General features: G+C 44.9%; 1 long non-coding RNA gene across 1 annotated transcript in view; it reads right to left on the bottom strand.

Annotated features, from left to right (window-relative positions):
- The window catches only part of LOC124803641, a 1814685-nt gene that overhangs the window by 1114136 nt on the left and 688006 nt on the right, over positions 1–12543 (bottom strand). The gene's annotated exons all lie outside the window — the stretch shown is intronic.

A 12543-nucleotide genomic window follows, 5' to 3' on the forward strand; every position in this document is an offset into this window, starting at 1 on the left:
TGTACGTTTAAAGAACTACCCGATGCCTCACCATAAGCCGCTACCCACGCCAAAACAGCTCGAACATCGTTATCATTACGTAAACAGATGACTACATCGTCAGCATAGGCTTTGCAACAGAATCGGTATCGATCTATGGACAACCCTACCATGCGTTGTCTTAGTTGACATAGCAAGGATTCCAAGGAAAAGGTGTACAAAATCACTGATAGAGGGCAACCTTGACGTACAGATCGACCTATTGTTATCTGCGGAGTGGGTCTGCCATTGTACATAATCCTGGCTGAGGCACCCCGCAGAAGGCGCATCACTACCGTGATAACGGCGACTGGGAAACCCATATGGTGGAGAACGGCCGTAAGGAACGAATGGTCAACCCTATCAAAAGCTTGACTAAAGTCCAAAGACCAAGTGCCCCAGAGAGGCGTTGTGCCAGGGTAACGGCGATCATATCCCTGTAGCGGCATAAAGCCGTGCGGATATCATTATCCCCTCCCAGAGATGCTTGGTCTGGCGACACAACATACCGGGCAAAGTTTTTAAGTCGTGCCGCGAAAAGGCGAGTGAAGATTTTCATATCAATGTTAAGGGGGGTGATGGGCCTATAATCACTGACATTGTTGCCACCATGCGGTTTATGTACAGGAATAATAATTCCTTCCATGAAAGCGTCCGGCACAGGTACTTCCGGAGACATCAGTTCCCGACGGATGGTCTAACAAATCACGGATGGTGCGATAAAATTCGAGGGGAAGACCGTCGGGTCCTGGGGAGCGATTGATGGTTTCTGCCCGGATCTCATCAGTCACCTCTGACATCAAGTCAATAGCCGCATCTTCTGGGATACCACCGAAGTTGAGCTGTGAGGCTTCCTCGATCAACTCTGGGGAATGTGGAATTGCGGCGTAGAGCTGCTGGTAGTGGGTGTGACGCATATTCTCTATGGCAGGTTGGGTTACGTAGCACCCCCTTCTTGGTCTGTTAGGACGTGAATCAATTTTCGGCGTCGATTTTGGCGTTCTTGGATGATATGGTACATCGACGGATGTTCATGAGGCATGCGATCAGCAGTACGAGATCGTACTATCGCCCCTTCCAAATGCTTTCGCATGAGATTGGAGATTTGTGCCTTAGCATGGTTCATCCTTGTATGGCGCTCAGGGGAGGCTGGCATCGTGGAGCATTCTCGTAGGATCCTGTAGTAAAAGTCCATAGTGCTCTTCCTCCAGGCGACGTCCGCTCAGCTACTGTACTCTGATGATTCATGTGAATAAGATTCCGCCGTGATTATGGCCGCAGGAATGGAATTAACAAACTATCAATGCGGAATAGTAGTTGGAGCTGGACGCATGGGACATTCTATTTCGGAAATCGTTAGGGAATTCAATATTCCGAGATAATCAGTGTCAGCGCGCACGTAGACTACCAAATTTCAGGCATTACTTCTCACCACGGATAATGCAGTGTCCGAGCCTTCACTTAACGACCGAGAGCAGGCGCATTTGGGTCGAATTGTCACTGCTAACAGACAAGCAACACTTCGTTAAATAACCGCAGAAATCAATGTGGGACGTATGATGAACCTTCTTGTTACGACAGTGAGACGAAATTGGGCGTTAATCGGCTATGGAAGCAGACGACTGACGTAGATGCCTTTGCTAACAGCACTACCTCGCCTGCAGTGCGTCGCCCGGGCTCCTGACTGTATCGGCTGGACCATGGACGACTGGAAATCCGTGGCCTGGTCACATGAGTTCCAATTTCATTTGGTAAGAGCTGATGGTAGGTTTCGAGTGCGGTGCAGACCCAACGAATCCATGGATCCAAGTTGTGGACAACGCAATATACAAGCTAGTGAAGGTGTCCTAATGGTGGGGCTGTGTTTACGTGGAATGATCTGTCTCCTCTGGTCCAGCTGAACCGATAGTAGACTGGAAACGTTTATGTCGGGCTATTTGGAGACAGTATGTAGCCATTGATGGACTTCACCTTCCCAAACAAGGATGCCATGTCACAGGGCGACAGTTGTTCGCGTTTGGTTTGAGAACATCCCGGACAGTTCAAGCGAATGATTTGGCCATACAGATCGCCCAGCGTGAATCCCACCCAACGTTTATGGGACATAGTCGAGATGTCACTTTGTGTGCAAAATCCTGCACCCCCAACACTTTCGCAATTATGGACGGCTGTAGAAGCAACATGACTCAGTATTTTTGCAGGGGACTTAACAAAAACTTGTTGAGTACATGAGTTGCTAAACTACGTCGGGCAAAAAGAGGTCCGACAGAATATTAGGAGGTATCCTATGACATTTTCCACCTCAATGTACACATTTGAGAATAGCAAAGAATAAACTTGCCGAGTTTATTACACGTTTTTATCATACTAATGAAACAGGAGAGAAACAATTATACGTAGCAATTCCAGGTATTTAACAGTGTCGTGTATATATTTACCAGTGCCGCTCCTTGTCAGACGATCACCAAAGTGTTCTATAGCGACGTTCTAAGACGTTTGAGAGAGTACATGAGGAGAAAATGTCCACAGATGTGGCACAAGAACGACTAGTACCACACCATGACAATGTGTGACCGAATGCGGTGTACATTAATCAAGAAGTTTTGACTGAATCCGAGATGACAGTTCCCCAAACACCGTACTGAATCAGCTCGGTGAAACTCCTCCTCTTTCCTAAGGTTAATATTAACCTTAAGGGGTGCAGATCAGATACAGTGGAGGAGATTAATGCGGAAAGGCGAAGTGTACTAACAACCCCAACGTAAAAAGATCGCTAATCTGCTTGTCAAAATTGGTAGACGCGTTGGGATCGGTGTATTATCCGCAAAAGTACCTACACTATGAAGCTGATGGTGCATGTTAAGGTCTCGGTGATATGGAATAATTTTTATTAATATATTTCCTGAGCTTTTGGGAATCACGCCGCAATCAGATTTCGAAGATGGTACGACACGTTCCGCTACTTCTATTATCCTCGAATACAAGCAACAGAATTTCATGTTTTCTGCTGTATTACAAAGTTCCCATTCTTACGATGCGAAAAAGCGGATGAAGTTCTTACTCCTACAAAAGAGTAATAGTAAGCTGCACATTTTAAGTTCTGTTAGATGAACAACAACCTTGAACCGTGAACGAGAAGAGTAAGGAAACGGAACGACAGCTGTTTTTTTTTCCATGCCATAAATTTTGTGCGGCCTGTTTGCTAGATAAACGATCCCTGTCTGCCGGAACAGTCTGTTCCTTGAATGTTTAAGCGGAATATGGATGAGAGCCGGCGTGGCGCCTCCAGCCAACTTGGCGGAGGCCGCCGGAGCGGCGCAGCTGACGGCTGCAGAAGGCGAGCGGCGGGCCTTTTGTTGCCGCCTTGTCCTGAGTGTAGCCTACGAAAGGGCGGCGGAAACCTGCGCTGAGAACTGGGCTTCACCTGCAAAAGAGCTGGTGGCTTTTCATCATGGCGAGGAAGTGTTTGCACTCCTCAACACTTTCACTCATCACCTGTTGGTAAGAAAGATCAGAATGGAGACTCTGTACCACCAAAGCTATGCCATGAGGTCCTAGAGAGACTATTACAATCCATAACCTAGAACTACTCGAATTGCTAATGGAACAAAGCTGCCTCTTCTTTCTTTACCTGATGATAATCTGCTGTTTGCCTACAATCCAGATGAACTCCGACAACAAGTGTAACAGCATTACAGTGCAAATTAGAGACAAGTCCGGAAAAAACAATTCAATGAACGTATCAAAGTGAAAGTAGTCTAAATTATGAATGAAGTCCCAGAGCTCTATGCGACCGCTACGGTCGCAGGTTCGAATCCTGCCTCGGGCATGGATGTGTGTGATGTCCTTAGGTTAGTTAGGTTTAAGTAGTTCTGAGTTCTAGGGAACTGATGACCACAGATATTAAGTCTCATAGTGCTCAGAGCCCTTTGAACCAGAACTCTATGAGTTATTGAACTTAGAGTGGTGAAATAAAGAAGCAAAAAAGGTTTCACAATGCCTGAAGCGATTTTGGTGAACTAAGTGAAGTTTTCATAACCCAATTTCTACTCAGGCCCAAACGAATATTTTAGAGTCCAGGTTTTACATACTTCAGGAAGACTTTTTTTTTAAATGGAAAACCATTCAGGTTAGGAGTGCAAAATGTAATAATGAAAGTTGTAATAATAAAACGGACATACACTGAAGTGCCAAAGAAACTGGTATAGACATGCATATTCAAATACAGAAGTATGTTAACAGGCAGAACGCCGAGCTGCGGTCGGCAACGCCTATATAAGCAACAAGTGTCTGGCCCAGTTGTTAGATTGGTTAGCGCCGCTACACTGACGGGTTATCAAGATTTAAGTGAGTTTGAAAGTGGTGCTATAGTCGGCACTCGAGCGATGGGACACAATCTACGACGTAGCAATGAAGTGGGGATCTACCCACACGACCATTACAAGAGTGCACCGAATCAGCCATCCGGTGAAATATCAAATCTCCGACATCGCTGCGGGCGGAAAAAGACCTTGCCAGAACAGGAGCAACGACGACTGAAGAGAATCGTTCAACGTGACGGAAGTGCAACCCTTCCGCAAATTGCTGCAGATTTCAGTGCTACGCCATCAAAGTGTGTCAGTGAGCGAATAATTCAACGAAACATCATCGATATGGGCTTTCGGAATCCAAGGTCCACTCGTGTACCCATGATTGACTGCACGACACAAAGCTATACGCCTCGCCTGGGCCCGTCAACACCGACATTGGACTGTTGATGATTGGAAACATGTTGCCTGGTCGGACGAGTCTCTTTTCAAATTCTGTCGAGCGGATGGAAGTGTACGGCTATGGAGACAACCTCAAAGCTTCTTGAGGCTCTACAACGATGTGGGGCGATACGTCTAGATACGACCCTGATCACATCAGACATCCTGTCTGCCGCGCAGGATTAGCCGAACGGTCTAGGGTGCTGCAATCATGGACTGTGCGGCTGATCCCGGCGGAGGTACGAGTCCTCCCTCGGGCATGTGTGTATGTTTGTACTTAGGATAATTTAGGTTAAGTAGTGTGTAAGCTTAGGTACTGATGACCTTAGCAGTTAAGTCCCATAAGATTTCACACACATTTGAACATCCTGTCTCATCACCTGCATCCATTCATGTCCATTGTGCTTTCCGACGGACTTTGGCAATTCCAGCGGGATAATGCGTCACCCAACACATCCAGAAATGTTACAGAGTAGCTCTAGGAACAATCTTGTGAGTTTAAACACTTACGCTGGCCACGAAACTCCCCAGACATAAACATTATTGAGCATATCTAGGATGTCCAGCAACGTGCTGTTCAGAAGAGATCTCTACGTACTCTTACGGATTTATGGACAGCCCTACAGGATTAATGGTGTCAGTTTCCTGCAGCACTACTTCAGACATCCACGTCCATGCCACGTCGTGTTGCCGCACTTCTGCATGCTTGCGGGGGCTCTACACGATATTAGGCAGCTGTACCAGTTTCTTGGCTCTTCAGCTAATAAGCAGACAGAGAGGCAGTAGGTGAAGCACCGAAGTTATATTCTTGATTTCGAGGCATTGGAGCATCGGAACAGTGCTTTAGTTCCGTTTATCTCAACAGAGATACTTGTTCCAAGGTCGGTTCAAATTAAGGGTTCGGTGCACAGCACAAATTATTGCCTGGCTGTGGTTATGCAAAGAATAAATATTGTGTATGTCTGTGAATAAAGCCGAAGTCCATCGCATTAGTCCAAGTTCGCAATGCAGATCGCCAACAAGATGGCAATCGGCGCCTTCGCTGTAACTATGTAGAATGAACATAACGCTGGCTTCGTGTCGCTGTGTGCGCAGCTTATGCCGCTTGTAGACCACGGGATTATGTCATGTGACATGATGTGGCCGTACGGGGTGCGGAGTTTCTGTAGTAAGCGTGTATTAACAGAAGAGCAGTAATTCTTTATGTTAAGTTACATATGTCTAAAAATATTTCTCAATTCTCTGTGTTTGGCATACTTCTATACTTCTTATTTAATTCGTTATGTTTACCGTCAAATACGTCTACAGTTCTTATTTAATTCGCTATGTTTATCTTCGTATGTCCATCGCGGTTATTACCGCGAAGATGACCGCTGTAAGTCCATCAAGAAATCAATTCTGTTATACAGTTCTAATGTCCAAATTTCAAGAACTAGGATTACACTTCTTCACGTCGATGAGAAGGTCATTGACTAACAAAGCATTCGGCCATATTGTTTCTAGAAAAGAAACACTGGCATTCATGTTCAACGAAATAAATAAACTAAAGTAAATCTAAATCTGGAAGTTTGGACAAGGAGTTTAATTCCACTCGTCAGTAAAACCCACAACGTCTTTATTCCATGCTGATGACAGACTCGAAAAGATACACTTGTATTAGGTGCATCGACTCTATCAACACAAACAATTTGGTATCAGTTGCTGGATAAATGCAGCCCTTAGACTTCTCCAGGCCTTCAGTCGTAAGCATCGATGTTGGGCCTCCATGTTTCCTGTAGTTATCTAGCTACCTACTATATGTAGATCGCTGTGGTTCGAAAGCTCGGCTCTGATAACATTGCGAAACTATTAATTCACACCAACCACCAGCAGCGCCACATGCGAAATACAACCAGCGAGTACACTGCAACCGGCAGGTGACACGCCTTCCTCCGTCACGTCACGTCATCTTTCAAATCCGCAAGGGGGTTAAATAACAGATGTAGACACAGTGAATAAAACATGCTTTTTTAGATTTATGTAAGTTAACATAATGTATTATTGCTACTCTGTTAATTTACGCTTACTAATGAGAACGTAATTAATCTCTCACACTGACGTACCCATATACAGGGTGTTACAAAAAGGTTCGGCCAAACTTTCAGGAAACATTCCTCACACACAAATAAAGAAAAGATGTTATGTGGTCATATGTCCGGAAACGCTTAATTTCCATGTTAGAGCTCATTTTAGTTTCGTCAATATGTACTGTACCTCCTCGATTCACCGCCAGTTGGCCCAATTGAAGGAAGGTAATGTTGAATTGTGCAATCACGTCATCAACACAGTTTTTCTGTGAACGTTTGGGCAGGCATTGTTGGTGATGTCTTGATTGGGCCCCATGTTCTGCCACCTACACTCAATGAGGCACGTTATCATGATTTCATACGGGATACTCTACCTGTGCTGCTAGAACATGTGCCTTTACAAGTACGACACAACATGTGGTTCATGCACGATGGAGCTCCTGCACATTTCAGTCGAAGCGTTCGTACGCTTCTCAACAACAGTTTCGGTGACCGATGGATTGGTAGAGGCGGACCAATTCCATGGCCTCCACGCTCTCCTGACCTCAACCCTCTTGATTTTCATTTATGGGGGCATTTGAAACCTCTTGTCTACGCAACCCCGGTACCAAATGTGAGAGACTCTTCCTGCTCGTATTGTGGACGCCATTCTCCAGGGCTGTATCAGCGCATCAGCGATTCCATGCGACGGAGGGTGGATGCATGTATTCTCGCTATCGGATGACATTTTGAACATTTCCTGTAACAAAGTGTTTGAAGTCACGCTGGTACGTTCTGTTGCCGTATGTTTCCATTCCATGATTAGTGTGATTTGAGGAGAAGTAATAAAATGGGCTCTAACATGGAAAGTAAGCGTTTCTGGACACATGTCCACATAACATATTTTCTTTCTTTGTGTGTGAGGAATGTTTCCTGAAAGTTTGGCCGTACCTTTTTGTAACACCCTGTATACAACGAGATTCTTATCAACCTTTAAAAATCCTAGAAACGACGTAGATGACGCTGAGACAAGTAATTTAATACAAGGGACAAGGGGTCGCAAATCCCAGGAAATACCTACTCCAAAAGTGGATGACTAATGTTCAACATGTGACGTCACCAAATATGATAGCTCGCCGCACGTGCACCGGTTTGGGTTGGGCGTACATCTACATCTACATTTATACTCCGCAAGCCACCCAACGGTGTGTGGCGGAGGGCACTTTACGTGCCACTGTCACTACCCTCTTCTATTCCAGTCGCGTATGGTTCGCGGGAAGAACGACTGTCTGAAAGCCTCCGTGCGCGCTCTAATCTCTCTAATTTTACATTCGTGATCTCCTCGGGAGGTATAAGTAGGGGGAAGCAATATATTCGATACCTCATCCAGAAACGCACCCTCTTGAAACCTGGTGAGCAAGTTACACCGCGATGCAGAGCGCCTCTCTAGCAGAGTCTGCCACTTGAGTTTGCTAAACATCTCCGTAACGCTATCACGGTTACCAAATAACCCTGTGACGAAACGCGCCGCTCTTCTTTGGATCTTCTCTATCTCCTCCGTCAACCCGATCTGGTACGGATCCCACACAGATGAGCAATACTCAAGTATAGGTCGAACGAGTGTTTTGTAAGCCACCTCCTTTGTTGATGGACTACATTTTCTAAGTACTCTACCAGTGAATCTCAACCTGGTACCCGCCTTACCAACAATTAATGTTATATGATCATTCCACTTCAAATCATTCCGCACGCATACTCCCAGGTATTTTACAGAAGTAACTGCTACCAGTGTTCGTTCCGCTATCGCATGATCATACAATAAAGGATCCTTCTTTCTATGTATTCGCAATACATTACATTTGTCTATGCTAAGGGTCGGTTGCCACTCCCTGCACCAAGTGCCTATCCGCTGCAGATCTTCCTGCATTTCGCTACAATTTTCTAATGCTGCAACTTCTCTGTATACTACAGCATCATCCGCGAAAAGCCGCATGGAACTTCCGACACTATCTACTAGGTCATCGAGCGATGCAGTACCTGCATTCGAGCAAACAGTGCAAATGTGGGACATCTTTTGTAAATATGATGCGTTCTAAACGTAGAAGTTAACAAAATTATTGTCCTCGCTGTAACCAAATAAAAACTGTTCTTATTATGTGTTTCTTTCCTTTTGTTCATTTACAGACACTACCTAGTAAAGGAAATGTTGGGCATTTACTGGTAACGACGCATTTCGGAAGCTTATATCCCTTTACTTGTGACGCAATGCAGTAGGTTTTTGTTGTATTGTACTGTACTTTGCAGCCGGCCGAAGTGGCCGTGCGGTTAAAGGCGCTGCAGTCTGGAACCGCAAGACCACCACGGTCGCAGGTTCGAATCCTGCCTCGGGCATGGATGTTTGTGATGTCCTTAGGTTAGTTAGGTTTAACTAGTTCTAAGTTCTAGGGGACTAATGACCTCAGCAGTTGAGTCCCATAGTGCTCAGAGCCATTTGAACCATTTGTACTTTGCAATAAACGAGCGAAGACCGCGAGACGGCTAAATAAAATGAATCTTACCTGAATGTAAACACATAACCGTCTAACGCAATGACAAAATAATGCCTGCCAGACGCAAGAACCATGAAATCCATGCGCTAAAGTCGCGCACGTGGGCTCAGTCACACGAACGAGAATACTTGATTTGGGCTGAGATGACCAGTTGTGACAAAACGATGGGCTCAACAGCTGCACGCGCAGCTAGGTATGTCAGTAGTGACGTCACATGTTCAACATTTGTCAACCACTTTCAGGGTACTCTCATTGGGGAGAACGACGGTTCAATCCCGCGTCCGGCCATCCTGATTTAGGTTTTCCGTGATTTCCCTAAATCGCTCCAGGAAAATGCCGGGATGGTTCCTTTGAAAGGGCACTGCCGACTTCCTCCCCTGCCCTTCCCTAATCCGATGAGACCGATGACCTCGCTGTTTGGTCTCTTACCCCAAACAACCCAACCAACCAACCCAACTCCGGGGTATCTCCCGACTTGTAATCCCACATGTCTTATATTAAATTAATTGTCTCAGAGCCATCTACGTCGCTTCAGATGTTTTTAAACGTTAATAAGAGTCACCCTGTATATAAACTAAGGAAGCACGTTTATCGTGTGTGGCGCTGGATTCTTCGTGTACCTCTATCACATCCCTGTTTCCCGTCCATGTGAATTAATATGCCTACACCACAGTAGGTTCGAACAAAACAAGTGTAACAGAAATCGAGGTTACAGAGAGATCGTATGATTAAACGTTTCGAATAATAATGGAAAAATATGTTTATTTCCTTTGACTACGATTGGAGCGTGATCTGCCCTTGCTTGTATACATTATTGAAACAATGCGTTTCGAGTAATGTTGGTAGTTACCAAAAATGTGAAAATGAAATACTTTAGCGTTAACTTTTGGCCTCAGTTCTGTAAAAGACGATTTATTTGTCAGTCTCTCGGCAGAATAATTTCCCCACGAAAACAATGTTCCAAACATACAAAGAGCGGGGGTAAACCTTCTAATGAGACGTGAAGAAAGAAAATATTTGGAATGCGTAAATGGAGGTACCGCGTTCGAGGTTTAATTATGCCTGTAAATTACGAAAAACAAAACAAAGCAAGATGAGTCGTTCTGTTAATGAGTTCCAGCGTAAAGAGAAAGTGCGTTCATGGTTAAAATCGATTCATGGAGGCTGACTGATAAAACTGTACAAGAATAGTAGCGAAGGACGTTTACCGCAGGAAGCATGCTACAGGTCGCTACGCTGTCTTATGTTTGATTAATGCTTGTTTCTACCACTACATTGTGTTCCAGATAATAAAAGATGGATATTCAAATGAATCACATTGAGTGGATGGTCAAAGAGTACATAGACTGCATTCATTTGAAAATTGATAGTAGTTTATTCCTCCACAGATGATTTCACCTTGCATCTTAATAAAACGTAGTTTAGCCGCAAAAAGGCATGAATGTATGTAATTGTTAGCAGACCTCGTTATTTTCAAACTGATACAGTACTATTTGTTCAGATTTCAAGACGAGTCACTAACCTTTCCCCCCCCCTCCCCCCCACCTACCCCCCCCCCCCACACACACACACACACATACACAACACACAATCTCATGTTCGGCTTACATTGGGTATGATTGTGTCCCGACGGTTCCATTATACGAACGTGCTGTAAGGGTCCGATGGAATCACCAATGCACTTTTTAATACTGTGAATATACAGTAGCACCGTCAACCCAGTTCTTTTTGTCACGGAACGTATCAGAAAGTTGTTCCAACTAAGCGAGTGAGGTGATGCTCATACTTGTTGAGGAAGTTGAGCATTTCACGTGTGTCTGTTCGCTGAGAGAATAGTATGGAAACAATACTACATTCAGTAGAAAGTTCGGTTTGATGTATAAATAGGGTAACAGCAGACAACCTGTTCCCCGAATGGCTGCAAAGGCAGTTGAAGAAGCGACACTTTGCCATACTAATCCCGAAACATTTACCTCGCTAAGCAAACAGTAGCGGCCACACGGATGGCATGAAATGAGGTCAGGAACTTCCACCACTACAATAACTAAAACCATAAAAACACGTAAATTGCGGTGAAAATAGAAAAGCGTTATACAGCCCTTCTACGACTTGCATATAATTTACAAGGAACTCGCCAGAGCCGAAAGATACCTATGCAGCTCCTCCTCCTTCCAGTTGAAGCACCACCACTACCACCACCACCACCATCGCCACCACTACCACGTTCGCCAGGTGGTTCTATAACCTCTTCATCACAGGTATAACTCATCCATTGCAGACGATCTACAACACTTCCTTGTACCTTGGAACATTTTACACAATGACGGTCTACAACAGTTTCCATTTGAACGACTCACGGTTAAGCAATGTGCCATTCTGGCATTATGGGTAATCAACAAACCGAAGTCAACCAGGTAATCCTTATGTTCTAAAGGTTTCCTTACGAGCGAATGGCGAAGAAAATACTTTTCAAGCCCTGTTAATTACCTCTGAGACTCCGTGAGAAACACCGCAGTGCTTCCGTATGTGCTCCTGACACAACGGTAGTTACGTATAAAAATGGAAGAATATTTATTGCCAAAGGGAGTAACTGCCGATAAACAACACCTTACCTCAAGTTTACGCTTATCGTCACTCGCGTTCTTGTGAGAGGACAGCAGTATCGATCTGCGGGTTAGGTAGTGTGACGTTCCACAATGAATTTTCACTCTGCGGCAAACAGTGTGCTGATTTGAAACTTCCTGGCGGATTGAAAACGTTCCCCTCTCTTGGAGCGTACATTTACACACATTTCGCTGTCGAAAATGACAGTTTTCAATGCGATGTGCGACAGAACAACGTTCTGAGCGATGTTCGACACTGCTGACAACCCCCAGTCTACTCAACCCTTCTCTGAGGACATCTTGGGGTTACAATCCCATTTTTTGATCAGGTACACAGAGTGGACTTACGAAGGTCTTCTCAAAACCATTCGAAGAAGTTTGGTGATCTGAAGCAGCAAAGGGTGTTAAAGCTTTTTCAGCGCCTCTGTTTCGCGCGCTCAAGTGGCGCTCCCTGCCCCCGTGATCACGCCACAGGAGAGCTTACAAGGCTTTAACACCCTCTGCTATTTCGGATCACATTCAAATTTCAAAATTTCGTCGATTGATTTTGAATCACCCATAGTGATTCCACCCTATAAGC

Source organism: Schistocerca piceifrons, chromosome 1, assembly GCF_021461385.2.
Source record: "Schistocerca piceifrons isolate TAMUIC-IGC-003096 chromosome 1, iqSchPice1.1, whole genome shotgun sequence".
NCBI lineage: Eukaryota > Metazoa > Arthropoda > Insecta > Orthoptera > Acrididae > Schistocerca > Schistocerca piceifrons.